Below are 18039 nucleotides of genomic sequence, written 5' to 3'. Positions count from 1 at the left end.
GATCCAGACAGAGCTGAGACTTGGTCACAGTGGTGATGCTGTCCTCACACAAAGATCTAGATAGAAATTGCTAATAAACTCCTCAAACCACTAAACTTCAACTACTATTACTTGCTACGTATCCATTAAGCCTAAAAATAGGCTAGTATTTTGCCTTTAGTCTTTCTAATAAAATTATAATCAACAAAGCTATTTCTTCAATAATACACTTGACATTCCCAAATCTAATATCAGTCACTGAAAGATTTTGTGCAAATTGCTTAAACACCCACATCTCAGCTTTCTCATTTGTAAAACAGAAATAAAAACTGCTTCTTCAGTTGGTTATTGTGAAGATTAAGTGAGGGAATGAATTTAAAAGAATTTTATAAGCCCTAACAGATTATGCTCAAGTATAATTATTAGACTGTAATTCAAAATCCTCTATAATCTCATTTCCTACTTGGGGGGGCAGAAGCAATTTGATTTATTTTGATTACATAATGCACTTATATGATTCAAAATCCGAGAGTTGCAAAAGAGTATACAGTAAAAATTCTCCCATTTCTTTCCATCAACCAACTAATTTTCCTCTTAGGAAGCAACTGATGCAATCATATTTATTCTGAGATATACGTGTATTTCCCCCCAGTTTTTACACAAATGCTATTATCTATTCACTGTTTTACACCTTTTTTTTTTCCAGTTTAACAATACATCTTGGAGACTGCTTCATGTCCATATATCAGTAGAGAGGGAGCTCTCCCTCCCTTCCCACTGGCTGCAAGAGAATCCGCTGAACCGAGGGGACTGTCTCCCACATTTAGGTTATTTCCAACCTTTTACCGTTACAGCCTTTTGCTCATGCGTAAGGTATTTATTTATAAGGTACATTTCTAAAAGAGAATGTCTGGGTGAGAAGTAAACACACACATTTTCAGTTTTGAAAATGATTGCCAGATTGTCTTCCACAGGAATTTATAACCATTCATCTTCCTTTCAGCCACAAATGGAGACTATTCCTCCACACATTTGTCAATATAATCTCTTGTCAAATGTTGTTAAATCTTGGCAAATAGGATAGTAAAAAATGGCGTCCCCATGTGTTTTCATTTGCTTTTTCTAATGAGGTGTTTGGTTCCTTTCTGATTGATGGTCTCTCTTTGAGTATTAAGAAAATATATTTCACTCCCTTTGACTTTCTCCTTCTATATCCTTATGCACATCCTATAATCCAGCCATTCCAAATTATTTACTGTTCCCCAAATGGGCCACATTTTGTTTCAGTACCGCGCGCTAACCAATTGTGCCACTGGAGCTCCATGGGCCACATTTTGGAAAACACATATTCCTCTCACCTCCACTCACAAAATTTTTCCACAGTCAAGTTCAAAGGCATTCCAATGTTTATGAAATGTTCCTGTATTCCTCCCATAGAACTGAATACCTCCTTTCTGAGGGTGCCCAGGACACATTATTAGGACTTCAGAATAGCATCATTTCACTCTACCATGTACATATGTGAGCTTCTCAGAGTTAAAGACAAAATTCTCCATTTAGCATCTCTTATGATGGTCAACACATTCACTCAATAAAGTGGGATAAAAGAGTGAATTAGAAATAAAGAAACGGTGAATTTTCATTATACGTGTTCCTTAAACTTCCAAAGCAATGTTGTAAGTCTAGTGACAGGCGTGATAAAATAAAGACCTAGAGACTTGCCCTTTAGCCTAAAAGTTCATGTCACAACTTAATATATGCTAACAAAATCCTTCTTTTGAGTTTTTTATCTGGTATTGTTTAACCCTGAGGTTGTGGCTGTGACTTATATGACTAAACGACATAACTAAAATAAAAGTATTTTTTAAAACCAATGTACTAATACCCAACAAATTCAGGAAAAGATGATCAACTTCTTTGGTAATCAAGAAAATACAATTTTAAAATCACAAGATACCGTTAAGCATCCAACAGAATGACTAGAATGAAAAAGACAATGCCGAGTATGGATGTAGATGACCTAGAACTCATGTACCACTGGGGAAAACTGGCACAATCAGTTCGGAAACAGAGGTAAATCAACAAACACTACACACATGCCAGCCCCGTGCCCCAGAAATTTCGCTCCTGGGTATATAGTTGATAAAGATGCACACATTCCCCAGAAGCTTTGTACAAGAATGTTCATGGCAGCATTAATTGTAACAGCCTAAAATGGGAAAAACTCAAATGTTTATCAATAGTAGAACGAAAAAACAAATTTTGGTATTCATATAATGGAATTCTAATAGCAAAGGGAGTAAATAAACTACAATGTCACACCAAAGTATGAGTGAAGATCACAGACCCAAAGAATGCTTTAAATTACAAGCAGGCAAAGCTAAAGCTTTGGGAGTTAGACCTAGAGCAGGGGTCCCCAAACTACGGCCCGCGGGCCACATGCAGCCCCCTCAGGCCATTTATCCAGCCCCCGCTGCACTTCCGGAAGGGGCACCTCTTTCATTGGTGGTCAGTGAGAGGAGCATAGTTCCCATTGAAATACTGGTCAGTTTGTTGATTTAAATTTACTTGTTCTTTATTTTAAATATTGTATTTGTTCCCGTTTTGTTTTTTACTTTAAAATAAGATATGTGCAGTGTGCATAGGGATTTGTTCATAGTTTTTTTTTTATAGTCCGGCCCTCCAACGGTCTGAGGGACAGTGAACTGGCCCCCTGTGTAAAAAGTTTGGGGACCCCTGGCCTAGAGGCTGGGGACGACATAAGGAGGCTGCCAAGAAGAGGTCCTATTCTGTTTCTTGACCTAGACGCTGGTTACACATATGCGTTCCTATTACGAAAACTCATTAAACTATCCATGCATTGTATACTTTGCTGCATATGTGTTACACTTAAAAAAAAAAAGTTTACCTAAAATAAAAGCAATAAGCTAAAACTCCAAAAGAGAATATATTTCTTTTAAAATACCTTTCATGAATAAACGTTTTTAAATGTCAGTGAGCATTAGCTACCTGCAAACCCAACAGCCTTGCATTGGTGTGACCTAAGAGCCTACTACAGAATAGAGATTGCAGAAAAAGCCACTGTCTATTCCTGAAATAATGCGGAGGCCACAAATGATATTCAGAATTATTTAACAAAAAAAAATTTTTTTTTAAGTTGCCTAACCTGTGGTGGCGCAGTGGATAAAGCATCAACCTGGAACACTGAAGTCGCCCGTTTGAAACCTTGGGCTTGCCCAGTCAAGGCACATACGACAAGCAATCAACAAACAACTGAAGTGAGGCAACTATGTGTTGAATACTTTTCACTCCCCCATCCTCATAAAATCAATAAATAAAATTATATATAGAGAGAGGTGATCACAGGAGATCCGCTACAGGGACTAAGCGACCAGTGCAGAAAAAGACGAAGAAAAACCCAAAACCTTCTTAATACGGTACCAAAGTAACAATTACTCCTAAATAAGCCTTCTGTTGAGCTAAAAAAAAAAGAAAAAAAACTATTCCAATGCAGACATGTGCCTCAGCACCCAGCTCCCCTCCCAATATTATTTTAAAACACTGCACAACAGACAAAGAGAGAGAACGTGTCACAGCAGCAGTAATTAATGACAAATGCAGGTGTCTGAATAGAGGGAAACGCAGGGAAATGAAACACAAACCCTTCCACCTCATTAGTCTTCTAAAAATATCCCCATAACACAAAGACATGCCCTGCTGATGTAGTGTAGGATGAATGAGAAACCTAATTGAAATGGTTTTTGTGAATTTTAACCATAGCCCAGATACAAGTACTTCGGAGATTTTTTTTTAAAAAGGGGGGAAAAAATTGATGGCACTGAACTAGTCAAGCAATGCTTTGAATAAACACAGAAATAGGCAAAATAAAATCAATGTATAGTAAACTCAATTATCTGTGCCAACAGAGACAGACTTTTTTTTTAAATCTTTCTACTGGGCTTTGAAATACAGAAATAACAGGCCCCTTGGGACTGATGAACAGACCCCCCCAAACACTTACCCTCTTCCGAATGTGGCATTAATTCATTTTTAACTTGATCCCAATAGGACTGAAGAAGTCGGCAAATGGGAAAAGATCTGTAGTCTCAGCAACCACCAGAAGGAGATGACTTTGCAGCCAACTTTCAACGTCCTATTATAAAAGGAGAGACCGAAAGGATTAACTGGAATTCACTGATAATCCATCACAGTTTACGTTGGTCCATGGACAAAACAGGTTTTGCTCAGAAACATCACCAGGTAAGTGGCCCCTCTAGAAATTAGAAAAAAGATGCTGTCGAGGTTTTATACACCCTTGACCTCATCTTGTCCACCTTCAGGCAAAGGCGCTAATAAGTAGTGAAATTTGCAGAAGGCAGGTAGCAACAATGAAAACAAGCAAGAGATTTGAATAATGAAACTTTCGATTAAAATCTGGAGCTAGCAATTCTTGGCTCATGTAATGCTAAAAAAAAAAAAAATTGTTTTCCCTTACCAAAGGAAGAAATAGAATTAGAATCTGAGCTAGGAAGGGCATAAAAACCGAAGATCGGATGTTACTTCCTTTATCAAAGCAGGTTTATTAAAGGCACCTGTGCTGAGCACTCAGCCAAAACCAAACATAAATTGTCTAACACTGACCTAATCAAGCAAGTTTAAAGAGAGGATCACCAACATCGAGCCAAGAATAGCTGAAATTAGCCTTGAAATTAGCCATAAAAACAGCAAGAAGAGTACTTGCTGAGGGCCTAACAAGGGCAGGCAGACAGGTTAGTCATTAATCAAAGAATAACCATGCGGTCTCACTAGAAGAACTCACAAAATAAATGAGTGGCTTGGGAAGGGACTAAACAAACATAGGCATGGACAGCATCAGAGCTGAGCATTTACTCATTCATCAAGCATTTGCCCTGAGTGTTCACAGCACCGTAAAGGACGGACATCCATTACTTTTGTCCAGCCAACTCATCCTCCTGCTGCCAGAACCTCAATCTTCCTGTAAGAAACCATCCTTTCCCCTGATTCCGGCCTGGCCAGTGATAACCCTATAGCTCCGTCCCCAGGTTCAGGGTAGGGGCATGACCAAAAACAGGGACAATCAGAGGCAAACACGCATCTGCAGAACAGAACTGTTTTGCATGTGGGAAATAAGCCTGTAGCTGATGAGAGGTACACACATGGAGAAAGCCCTCCTGAGATGAAAACAGGCCAGGATATGGCAAGAAACAAGGCCCTTATGATTTGAGCCCCTAGATCCAGCCATGCCTGAAGCTAGCCCTACTCTTAGGCTTTTTAGCAACATAAAACAATAAATTTTCTTTTAAATTGTCCTTCAACTGAATGGGTTTCTGTTATTGCAAACAAAACGTCCTAATACATCACTGCTGCTTTATTTCTTTAAACGCCTTTATAAGAATAATTCTTCATTAAAAACTTGAGAAATATCTTTTGAAATGGAACATCTGAGCGGTGATGTGAAATGTTTGTCCTTTACTATTCCCTGCATCTAAGGATCTTTTGACAGCTGAATTATTTCCTCCCACAAAAGAAAATAAGCCCGGCCTGACCTGTGGTGGCGCAGTGGATAAAGCATCGACCTGGAACACTGAGGTCGCCAGTTCGAAACCCTGGGCTTACCCCAAGGGTTGATTCCCCTGGGAGTTGATGCTTCCTGCTCCTCCCCCCTTTCTCTCTCTCTCTCTCTCTCTCTCTCTCTTCTCTCTAAAATTAATAAATAAAATCTTTTTTTAAAAAAAAGTAAATAAGTCTACCCTGTACGGATAGCTCAGTTGGTTAGAGCATCATCCTGAAGCGCAGAGGTTGCTGGTTTTCTTTTAAATTGGTCAGGGCACATACAGGAACAGATTAATGTTTCTCTCTCTCTCTCTCTCTTCCTCTCTTGCTAAAAATCAATCAATAAAATTTTTTTAAAAATTAAAAGGAAATAAGCTTGTTGGTGTAATTAATTAATCACATGAGATCCCATACCCGGTTGGATAGGCCTTTAAGAACACCAAAAACCTGTCTGCTCAGCTGTCTGTATGGACAATCCCAGGAGTTCATAAGATCAAGTGAAATTTGAGGGTTTTGTAGTTTGAATTCACATTATTCTGCTTCCCCCATGAAAAGGGGGAAAAACCAAAGAGCGTGGATTCCCTTCCGACCCCACCTCCCCACAAAACAGGGACCAATCATGTGCTCAAACCTCAGCTGCAAAGCACTCGGGTCAGCAGTCACGTTCTGGAGGTCTTGACCTCGTTAACCGTTACAAACCTGCATTCTGATAGGAAAACACGGACTTGCCACAAGAATCTGGCCAGTACCCTCTGTCCCTTTTTGCTGGTATCTGTCCTGGGTAGACAGTGGCACATGCAGCTGTGTTCACATCTGACTGCCTACGTACAAGGTGTGGGGGAGGGGAGTATGCTGCACCAGGTTCTGAACGGCAGAATTTGCCAGCCAGAGGCGGATTAAGGTCGGTTGAGGCCCCAGGCACAGAAGAAAATATTGGGCCCCTTTAAAAAAAGAGAGAGACAGGGAAAATAAAAATACATGTTAACCATATTTTTAAATAAACAAAAAATATTATGTATTACTAATGTTAAAAATTGCACATATGAGAAAGCAAACTTGGTGTCATTAGAAAAAAGTGTCAAGTTGGGGTTTTGCGGGGCCCTTCAGAAGTCGGGGCCTAGGGCATGTGCCTGGTGTGCCCGCCGTTAAATCCGCCTCTGTTGCCAGCATAAGTTGGTAGAAAATGTCATGGTCATGGTCATGTCCCTGGCTTTGCTAACAACTATGTGCAACCTTGCATAAGCCATTTCACCATTCAAGGTGCCAATTTCCTTAATTTTAACGTGTGACATTTTAATGTTTTTCACTGTGGGTGGTAAATCAGGTAGTAGACTGTGAAATCAATTCAATGGATTGAGACCAACATTAAAAATATGATTCAAAGGCCGTGAAAGGAATTATACAAGATGAGCCTTGAGCATCTTGTAGTGCCTGAAAGTAAGGATGCACTTCAAATACTGACAAATGATGGGCTTCTGTCAAAGGGACAAAGGACTCAACTGGAAAAATTCCTACTAGCCAAAGTTGGAAGAATTGGCACACCGAAATCACTAAAGGTCTATTGGCTTATAACCCAAATAAACACTCATGGATCCGTACTGATTATAAATACTAACTGAATAGGTAAATAGATGAGGGAGGATAGACAAACCTACATGCCAAGGAAATGAATTTTTGTAGATGGTGTCCAGGGTACCAAGTACTCTGAGCAGTGACAGGATTGGACTGAGCTTTGATATGGGCGGATGTTGTATGAAGGGGTGGTAACTCTTTCATGGACCAGCACAAAATTTCTGGTAGACTGCCACCAGTCCACAGACTGGAGGTTGAAAACCACTGGGCAAAACATAGTACAGAGTATCTGGACTTTGGTTTTTTGGGGGTTTTTTTTTTGTATTTTTCTGAAGCTAGAAACCGGGAGAGAGAGACAGACTCCCGCATGCGCCCGACCGGGATCCACCCGGCACGCCCACCAGGGGGTGACGCTCTGCCCACCAGCGGGCGATACTCTGCCCCTCCGGGGCGTCGCTCTGCTGCGACCAGAGCCACTCTAGCGCCTGGGGCAGAGGCCAAGGAGCCATCCCCAGTGCCCGGGCCATCTTTGCTCCAATGGAGCCTCGGCTGCGGGAGGGGAAGAGAGAGACAGAGAGGAAGGAGAGGGGGAGGGGTGGAGAAGCAAATGGGCGCTTCTCCCGTGTGCCCTGGCCGGGAATTGAACCCGGGTCTTCTACACGCCAGGCCGACGCTCTACCACTGAACCAACCGGCCAGGGCTGGACTTTGGTTTTTATACTGGTCTTAATAAACACAAGACTGGATTTCTTTCTTGGTAAGACTGAGGGAAATGAGACATTCAATACCTACGATCAACCCTTTATTTCAATCCCAAATAAATCTTACTGCAAAAGCCTAAGTTTTTCAAAATCTGGGTCATTTGAAATTCCTTTCTCTCGACATCACAACAGAACCCCACCAGAACCAGCATCAGAACCGCTATCAGTAGTCAAGGGGGAACGGAGTGTGGGGCGTATGGGAAGTCTCTGCACCATCTTCACAACCTTTCCGTAAATCCAAAACTGTTCTACAATGAAAAGCTGTTTTAGGATGAGGGGTGATTAGCACAAACTTTGACTGCTATCAGAGCACATGTTCCTTAGCTTGTCCCTGGCATTTAAGACAGGGAACACTGAGGCACAGTAAGAAAACCCAGATGCAAATCTCGGCTCTGCTATTCGTCCCCTGGGTAAGTCACTTCCTTACCCAAGAGTCTCAGTCGGATTTCCCCCACCTGCACAAGGCTTGAATCCCGTCCTGCCTACCTCACGCGGTTTGGTTTTGTTGTGAGAAACAAAGTATATTATTAAAGTGATTTACAAATGTGGAGATGCTATACAAAATATGGGAGTTATGATAAGCAGAATTCTGCAGTTCTTCCCTAAATCAGAGTGGACTCAGGGCTGGGGGAGACTCAGAGTTCTTTGCCTCCTGACCCAGCACTCGGATTCTCAAAGGGGTTTCTGGGCCAGCAGCATCTGCGTCGCCGGAGAACTTGGTAGAAACTCAAAATTGTGGGTCCCACCACTGATCTACCAAATCAGGAACTCTGGGGTGGGGCCCAGCAATGGGTGTTTCCAGAAGCCCTGCAGGTCATTCTAATTTTTTTTTTAATTTTTTTTCTTTTTATTTATTCATTTTAGAGAGGAGAGAGAGAGAGACAGAGGAGAGAGAGACGGGGGGAGGAGCTGGAAGCATCAACTCCCATATGTGCCTTGACCAGGCAAGCCCAGGGTTTTGAACCGGCGACCTCAGCATTTCCAGGTCGATGCTTTATCCACTGTGCCACCACAGGTCAGGCCCTGCAGGTCATTCTGATGCCACTGACATTAGACCACTGCCCCAGAGATACCCATCGGGGACTGTGATCGCTGCGAGTCCCACTCACAGGGGGCCCACTCCTCCAGTGGGCTACCTGCCCAGCCAGCGATCACGTGGCTCTCAGCTCCTCCAGAACCCCTCTTCACGCCTATTAACACTTGGCTACTTCTCCCACAACTCCTCTGAAAGAGAAGAGAAACAGTACTCCCCCCAGGGCTGTGGGGGGTCCATGACATGCTAAACCTCTGACGAGTCAACTGGCTAGAGCGGCAATCTTCAACCTTTTCCATCTATCTCGTGGCGCACATAAACTAATTACTAAAATTCTGCAGCACACCAAAAAATATTTTTTTTTTTGCCAATCTGACAAAAAAAATAGGTCTAATTTTGATTCATTCACACCATTGGCTGTTGTCACTCTATTTTACAGTCCATGGGAAAAGAGGTCAGTATCCCTGACTAAATGTTTTAAAAATTCTTGCAGCACACTGGCTAAAACAATCGCTGAGCTAGAGCCAAAAACATGGTTATTATACCCAACTAATCTGTGAAGTTTATAGCCGTGAGGGAACACGGGGCATCTCTCAGAAGCACACGCCACACATTTTACAAAGACCCGAATTCCAGCATCCTGTCCTTCTGGTCACCTGGCATTTGTCAGACAAAGGTGACTTCATCTGTGGATCAGAAAAAAGTAGCCATTTTATATAAACATCCATCTACACCCACCTACACAAAGTAGGAGCTGTGGATGCCGGCGAACAAGAGTCTCGCAGGCCCTTCATCGGGAAACAAATGATGTGGAGCTGAGAGCAACAAACAGATCGGAATGGCTACTTTGGCCCAGGAGCAAAGACTAGAAAAACAGGCATTACAAGCCGGGCGCGTGAGCCGGTGGCCTGAAGAAGTCCAGGCGGTCCTTTTTCGGAACTGCATTTAGGCCTCAGTTGTTATTCTTTCCTATGTGACACCTCATTAATTGGTATTGTTCCTAATGACACACAGATAAAAAACTGAAGACGTTAATCTAGAGAAAAACCGGCTGAAAAGCTAATTAGGGTGACATTTTATAGGGTGTACATGTGCATTTCCAAGGTAAAAGGGCTGCTGATAGAAGCACAATGTCTCTCTATAGAGAAGAGACAGGATGTGTGTGTGTGTGTGTGTGTGTGTGTGTGTGTGTGTGTGTGTGTGTGTGTGTTGTAAGAGGAATCTACCTCTTTGTTTTCTTCTTTATTGAATTCATTGGGGTGGCAGTGGATAACAAAATTATTTCAGGTGCACAATTCCCCACACATCATCTGTGCACTGCAGTGTATGCTCGCTGCCCCAAGTCAAGTCTCCTTCCATCACCATCTGTCCCCCATCCCTTTCTCTACCTCCCCCCCCCCATCACCACACTGCTGTCCGTGTCCACAGCTTTCTTCTCCATTTTGTTCAATCCTTCAGTGCCCCTGCCAAGCCCCCCGACCCACCCAACCCTGACAGCAAAATATTACTCTTGGCACAACTCAAAAATAAATCATGCACATAAAAATGTCAACAAATAATCATTTCTTTATTCACCTCCACTTTCCTTATTCCCCATTCACCGTCTTCTGGAAAATGGAGCCTCCAGCCCATAATTTACTGACAGATAAAATGAAAAAAGATTAATAATATGGCAGCACAATAGGTAAGTTCAGCTTGAATCAAAAAACCAGCTGAGAGAGGGTGCCGGGAGTCACGGATGTAGAGCAGGTAAGTGCCCACTGCACCTGCGTGCCTTTTTGTGGACCTTCTAGCAGGTGGGCCTTGTTAGGGTGCGTGGGAGGGGCCCACCTGGATCCCAGCCTTCTGACACCCGTGGGGCGCTGTGTGGCCATGTTCCCCAGCCTGGGAACCCCAGCAGAAGCAGATGTTACTAGAGGATCCAAATACCACATTCCTTTCTCCCTCGGAGCATGATATGATACACACACTCAGGTTTGAAGTCAGAGAAAGCTGTGTCTTGTAACTGAAAACAATGGCGTGTGTTGGAAGACGATCACAGACAGTGTGAGTGATAGAAAATCATTGGAAGACAATCACAGACGGTGTGAGTGATAGAAAATCAGAATATTTGATGCCTGGGAGAGTCTTCAGTCACCTGCTATTTCTCCGAGTTTAATGAAGACAACGTCATGTCTAGAACTGGCTTCGGGTGACCAATTCAACAATGACTCGGCTGTTCCACTCCCCGCTGTCCCTGACCTGACTCGATGAACCACGGAAAGTCTTGGTTGGCTCTCTATGCACACTCAGCTGGCACAGCATCTTACAGCCCGGGTTCGCGTCCGTCACCTCGGGAAGTATTTCCAGAAGAAACCTGAGCATCGGAGATTGAAGGAGGGATTATAACGCTGAGTTTTCCTGGCACAAAGCCTTTGTCTGTAAACTCAGTAATAATGACACCAAGAAATGTGGAAAACAAAGGCTGTTTGTTGGAGAAAATATTCAGTTGTTCTTGCTTCACGCAAATACCAGCCATCAGTAGAACTAGTCTGTGTGAGTAGAGATTTTTGAAGTTATGGGATCATAAATGTTAGAAATGTCTGTGCTGGCTCTTCTGCAATGGCTTTGTTGCCAGAACACAGGTGTCATCAAAACCACCACTATTATCAAAGCCAAAATGGGAACGGAAAACACTCATATCAACATCATCGTCATCGGACACGTAGATTCCAGCAATTTACTACTACTGGTCACCTGATCCACAAATGTGGTAGGATAGAAAAAAAAATCAAAAAATTTGAGAGGCAGGCTGCCGAGATGGGAAGGGGCTTCTGCAAGTATGCCCAGGTCTTGGGTAATCTTACAGCCGAAGGTGAGCGTGGCATCACCATTGATGTTTCTCTGTTGAAATGCGAGACCAGCAAGTATTATGCAACCATCCCTGATGCCCCAGGACACAGAGAATTTTATTTTTTTTCTGAAGCTGGAAACGGGGAGAGACAGTCAGACAGACTCCCGCATGCGCCCAACCGGGATCCACCCGGCACGCCCACCAGGGGGCGACGCTCTGCCCACCAGGGGCGATGCTCTGCCCCTCCGGGGCGTCGCTCTGTTGCGACCAGAGCCACTCCAGCGCCTGGGGCAGAGGCCAAGGAGCCATCCCCAGCGCCCGGGCCATCTTTGCTCCAATGGAGCCTCGGCTGCGGGAGGGGAAGAGAGAGACAGAGAGGAAGGAGAGGGGGAGGGGTGGAGAAGCAGATGGGCGCTTCTCCTGTGTGCCCTGGGCGCGAATCGAACCCGGGACTTCTGCACGCCAGGCCGACGCTCTACCACTGAGCCAAATGGCCAGGGCCTACACAGAGAATTTATCAAAAACATGATTACAGGCACATCTCAGTCTGACTGCTGTCCTGAGTGTTGCTGCTGGTGTTGGTGGATTGGCAGCAGGCATCTCCAAGAATGGGCAGACCCGGGAGCATGCCTTCTGGCTTTCACACTGGGCGTGAAACAACTGATTGTGGGTGCTAACAAAACAGATTGCACTAAGCCTCCCTACAACCAGGGCAGAAATGAGGAAATTGTTAAAGAAGTCAGCACCTACATTAAGAGAACTGGTTACAAACCTGACACTGTAGCATTCTGTGCCAATTTCTGGTTTGAATGGCTACAACATGCTGGAGCCAAGTGCTGACATGCCTTGGTTCAAGGGATGGAAATTTACACGTAAAGATGGCAATGCCAGTGGAACCACAATGCTGGAAACTCTGGACCGCATCCTGCCACCAACTCATTGACTGACAAGCCCCTGGTCTTCCCTTCCAGGACGTCTACAAAATGGTGACTTTGGCACTGTCTCCTTGGGCTGAAGGCAGGTGGGTGTTCTCAAACCCAGCATGGTGGTCACCTTTGCTCTAGTTAACACTACAGCTGAAATAGTCTGTTGAAATGCACCATGAAGCTTTGAGTGAAGCTCTTCCTGGGGACAATGTGGGCTTCAATGTCAAGAACAGATCTGGGCCCTGGCCGGTTGGCTCAGTGGTAGAGCGTCGGCCTGGCGTGCAGGAGTCCCGGGTTCGATTCCTGGCCAGGGCACACAGGAGAAGCGCCCATCTGCTTCTCCACCCCTCCCCCTCTCCTTCCTGTCTCTCTCTTCCCCTCCCGCAGCCGAAGCTCCATTGGAGCAAAGTTGGCCCGGGCGCTGAGGATGGCTCTGTGGCCTCTGCCTCAGGCGCTAGAATGGCTCTGGTTGCAACAGAGCGACGCCCCAGATGGGCAGAGCATCGCCCCCTGGTGGGCATGCCGGGTGGATCCCGGTTGGGCGCATGCAGGAGTCTGTCTGACTGCCTCCCCATTTCCAACTTCAGAAAATACAAAAAAAAAAAAAAAAGGAAGAACAGATCTGTCAAATATGTTCGTCATGGCGATGTGGCCAGTGACAGCAAAAATGACCCACCATTGGAAGCAGCTGCCTTCAGAGCTCAGGTGACTGTCCTGAACCATCCAGGCCAAATCAATGTCAGATATGCACCTGTGCTGGATTGTCACACGGCTCATATTGTTTGCATGTCGGCTGAGCTGAAGGAAAGATTGGGAAAAAGCAGCAAGATGACCCAGTTTGTGAAATCTGGTGAGGCTGCCATTGTTGATACGGTTCCTAACAAGTCCACATGTGTTGAGAGCTTCTCTGACTGTCCCCCGCCACCCGTGCTGTTTTGCTATTTGTGACATGAGACAGATAGTTGCTATGGTGTCACCAAAGCAGTGGACAAGAGGCAGCGGGAGCTGGCAAAGTCACCGAGTCTGCCCAGAAAGCTCAGAAGGCTGAATGAGTATCATCTTCAATGCTGCCACTGCAGTCGTCATCAGTGGTGGAAGAACCGTCCCAGAACTCTTTGTATCGATCGGCTGTTTAATAGTTAAAGACTAATTAATGATTACAATGCATTGTAAAACCTTCAGAAGGAAAGAAAAACATTTTATAAACTATATACTTGGGGTTGTGTGTGTGTGTGTGTGTGTGTGTGTGTGGCAGTTTTTAAGTTATTAGTTTTTAAAACCAGTACTTTTTAATAAAAACAACTTGACGAAAAATCTGTCACAGATAATGAGACTCATTACAATAAAGTTCAATGAGAAAAAACAACAACAATTAAGAGAGAACTGGCACAAGCCATCACTGTTCCTGTGTGCAGACACTGAGTCCCTGCACTCACAGGCTATCTCTCTCAAAGTTGTATGCTAATGTCTCCTGTCTCTTACCATCCCTCCTCCCTATCAATGAATACAGAGCAAATGCTCAAGTAATCCATCATTTAATATCTGTATTTGACCACCAGTCAAACTGATTAAAGGATATTTCCTAACTCAAAAACATTTTGTGGCTCTCCAACTGCCAGAGAATGGGGTGGCCATACATCACCCCCAAGCTCCCACGATCCTCTGCCCGCCAGCTACATCAAAGAGCTCGCTTTCAGCCTCTGCTCACCATTCCCCCCTTCCCTGAAATGTCTCGACCTTTAAAATCTTACCATGTTTCAAGTCATGCTCCGAGAACAGCCCTCCCAGGAGACCTTTCCTGGTTTCTTCTTTAGCATGCCTTCCTGCATTCACCGGCAATCGTGGAAACAGGACCCACCCCAGGCAGTGGTTGTGACGATCAAGTCAGGTGATGGGTGTCCCTTCATCAAGTTCTGAGAACAGTGCCTTGCTTTTTGTAGGCCATCCCTAAAAGGAGCCACTATTCGTATCATTATATGGTCCTCGTACCTTGTGATGAGCTAGCTTTCCCCTGCCCACCTCTTCGCTGGCATTCCCCAAGGTACCGCAAGCATCCCACTCTGCTACACGACCAGCACAAAAGGTATTGTAAGTTGGGACTCCCTTAGAAACCGCCTCCACTGCCATAATTTCCACTACACTGCTGACTCCCAGAAGAGATCGCCAGCTCTGCCCTCTCTTCTAAGTTAGCTGTAGGGCAGTTCCACTGGTAGCACCCATACTCTTCAAGTCCAGCATGTTCAAAACCAGCCTTCTTTTCCCCTAAGATCTATTCATCTATTTTCAATGGCACCTTAAATAACACAGTCATATAGGCCTGAACTCTGGAGCTACATATTTTGTTTGCTTTCTAGTATATCTGAGGCAGAATAAGTAATATACTTACTTGGAACAAAATTCAGAAGGTGCAATTTAAATGTCACATCTGTCCCTTTGCCACCAATCTCCTTTCCTCGGGGGAATCTGATGTCCCCAACCTCTTGTGTATCCCTTTAGAGATATTTTATATTTATGATACACAGTGGGTGCTAGTAAATATATATCAACCAGCCCTCTGGGAAAACAAAAGTCCTGGTTTATTGTTTTTGCTTATTTTCCTGGTGTAAATACTCCCACCGTGGCCAATTTCAAACTATGACCCAAAGTCACCGACCAAGGAGTTGGGAAAAGATAAACACAATGGGTTTTCACGAGCCTTTGCAAACTGGCTTCAGCCCACCAATTTAGAGTCTATGTACATATGCATAAATATGTACATATTTATGTATATATACACATAAAGCATGTCATATGGGTATATTCACCTCAAATGGAAGCGTACCATTCATGCATGGCATATATGGTATGTATGTATGTATGTATGCCACAAACCTATGGATTCTATACCTTCCTTTTATAACTTAAAATTAAATCTCAGAAATTGTTCCAAATCAGTAGATGTAGAGCTGCCTCATTTGAAATCACCCCATTATTTATTAACCAGTCCCTACTGATGGACAATGAGGTTATGTCAGGGGTCCCCAAACTACGGCCCGCGGGCCACATGTGGCCCCCTGAGGCCATTTATCCGGCCCCCGCCGCACTTCTGGAAGGGTACCTCTTTCATTGGTGGTCAGTGAGAGGAGCATAGTTCCCATTGAAATACTGGTCAGTTTGTTGATTTAAATTTACTTATTCTTTATTTTAAATATTGTATTTGTTCCCGTTTTGTTTTTTTACTTTAAAATAAGATATGTGCAGTGTGCACAGGAATTTGTTCATAGTTTTTTTTTATAGTCCGGCCCTCCAACGGTCTGAGGGACAGTGAACTGGCCCCCTGTGTAAAAAGTTTGGGGGCCTCTGGGTTACGTGCAATCTTTTATTTATTCAAACACTGCAATAGATAACTTTGCACATTGTATATCATTGTGCACACTTATATATCTGTTTGATAAAATTCATTGAATTTTTATGGGTGGTTCAAGAGTATGTATATATGCAGTTTTGATCAATACCGCCTATGGCTCCACACGGAGTTTGGACCAATGGATGCGTGCATCCACCATGAACACCTGTTTCCTCAAACCTTTGCCAACGGTTTCATCACATTTTGTTCATCAGCCAATCTGATAGGAGAAAATAACCTCTCGTTAAAGTTTTAATTTGCATTTCCCCTTTCAGGAGCGAGGTTAAAGTTGTCATCATCTTAAGAGTCTCTTGTATGCCGTTTTGTAAACCGTTCGCATCTTTGCCTCTAGAGTAACTGTTCTTTATCTAATTAATTTGTTGTGGTTCTTTATATTGAGGAAACCAGATGTTTGTGACAAGGAATTGCAATTATTTTCCTAGATTTATGGGTTGCCTTTTGGCAGTTTTTTTTTTAAATATCCCTGAAAAAATTATATGTACATATAGTCAAATGAATCGATCTTTTACTTTATAGCTTCTGGATTTTATATCATATCTTAAAAGGGCATTTATCATCATTATTTAAATGGCATTCTATTTTTAAAAATTTTTTATTTATTGATTTTAGCGAGAAAGTAAAAGAGAGTGAAAGAGACAGGAACATAGATCTGTTCCTGCATGTGCCCTGACCAGGGATCAAACCAGCAACCTCTGTGCTTCGGGATGATTGTGTAGCTAACTGAGCTATCTGGCCAGGGCTATTTTTTTTCCTACATTTTTAATGTTAAAGTTTTGATTCATCTGAAATAATTTTGGCAGAAAGTGTGGTATAAGACTCCAACTTTATTTTTGACTTGATTGTACCAACACCATTATTATCTCCCATAGAATCATCTTTGCCTTCTCTCCCATCCCCATCCCCCACACCTCTAGTTCCTACAGGCTCTCATCCTAACTTTCCAGTATTTCTGTGTTGCCTTTCCTGTCTTCTCACATGTGACCACCCTAGTTCAGGTCTCAGTGTGCTTGACCTTCTGAACTTGTCCACCTCTAATAGATTGCTTTCTCCAAGACAGTCCCCACCCTGCACCTCCTTGTTCCCTGTCTACAGAAGAAAGTCCAACCCCGAACTGTGGGATTCGACATCCACTGCAGCTGGGCCCCAACCTCCTGTCCATTCTCAGATCCTGTCACTTTTCCCATTTAAAAGAGTCCTTTCTCAGCCCTGGCTGGTTGGCTCAGTGGTAGAAAATCAGCTCGGCGTGTAGAAGTCCCGGGTTCAATTCCTGGTCAGGGCACACAGGAGAAGTGCCCATCCGCTTCTCCACCTTTACCCCTCTCCTTTCTATCTCTCTTCCCCTCCCACAGCCAAGACTCCACTGGAGCAAAGTTGGCCCGGGCGCTGAGGATGGCTCCATGGCATCCGCCTCAGGTGCTAGAATGGCTCCAGTTGCAATGGCAATGCCCCAGATGGGCAGAGCATCGCCCTCTGTTGGGCATGCCGGGTGGATCACAGTCGGGTGCATGTGAGAGTCTATCTGACTGCCTCACCGCTTCCAACTTCGGAAAAAAATACAAAAAAAAAAAGTCCTTCTCAACAAACTGAAGGGTTCATCATTCTTTAAAATGCTATGCTTTGGCTCATCCTGCATTCTCTGCCTGCAATGTCCTTTCTACCTAGCCTCCCATTCCCTTCTTTTGTCTCAATTTTTTGTGTCTTTCAAGGCTTGGCACAAACGCCCGTTTCTCTGAAAGCATCTTCAGTCACTTCTTCTGTGCTCCTACAGCCAGAGAGGTAGAGGAATGCTGGGACTGGATCCACGTTCTGACTCCCAGGCCTGTGCTTCCCACCGCACTGAAGAGGCCTCTAGCCAATGCCTGGCAGTGGAGCCAGAATGACCCGCCTCCACCCCAGCTCCGCCCCTTGTTTCCTTTGTGACAGCGGGTAAACGACAGGAGTCTCTCTAGGCCTCTG

General features: G+C 44.0%; 1 protein-coding gene across 6 annotated transcripts in view; it reads right to left on the bottom strand.

The window, feature by feature from the left end:
• The window catches only part of OSBPL3 (oxysterol binding protein like 3), a 195086-nt gene that overhangs the window by 165167 nt on the left and 11880 nt on the right, over positions 1 to 18039 (bottom strand). For 5 of the 6 annotated variants that reach the window (XM_066354321.1, XM_066354319.1, XM_066354324.1 and 2 more), the window contains exon 2: positions 4001 to 4132. The exons of the other annotated variant lie outside the window; for it this stretch is intronic. The gene's annotated coding sequence lies outside the window, so the exon portion shown is untranslated. The remainder of the gene's footprint in view (positions 1 to 4000; positions 4133 to 18039) is intronic. 6 annotated transcript variants of the gene reach the window in all.

Source organism: Saccopteryx leptura, chromosome 12 (assembly GCF_036850995.1).
Source record: "Saccopteryx leptura isolate mSacLep1 chromosome 12, mSacLep1_pri_phased_curated, whole genome shotgun sequence".
Classification (NCBI taxonomy): Eukaryota; Metazoa; Chordata; class Mammalia; order Chiroptera; family Emballonuridae; genus Saccopteryx; species Saccopteryx leptura.
This window is presented reverse-complemented; position numbering and strand designations above follow the sequence as displayed.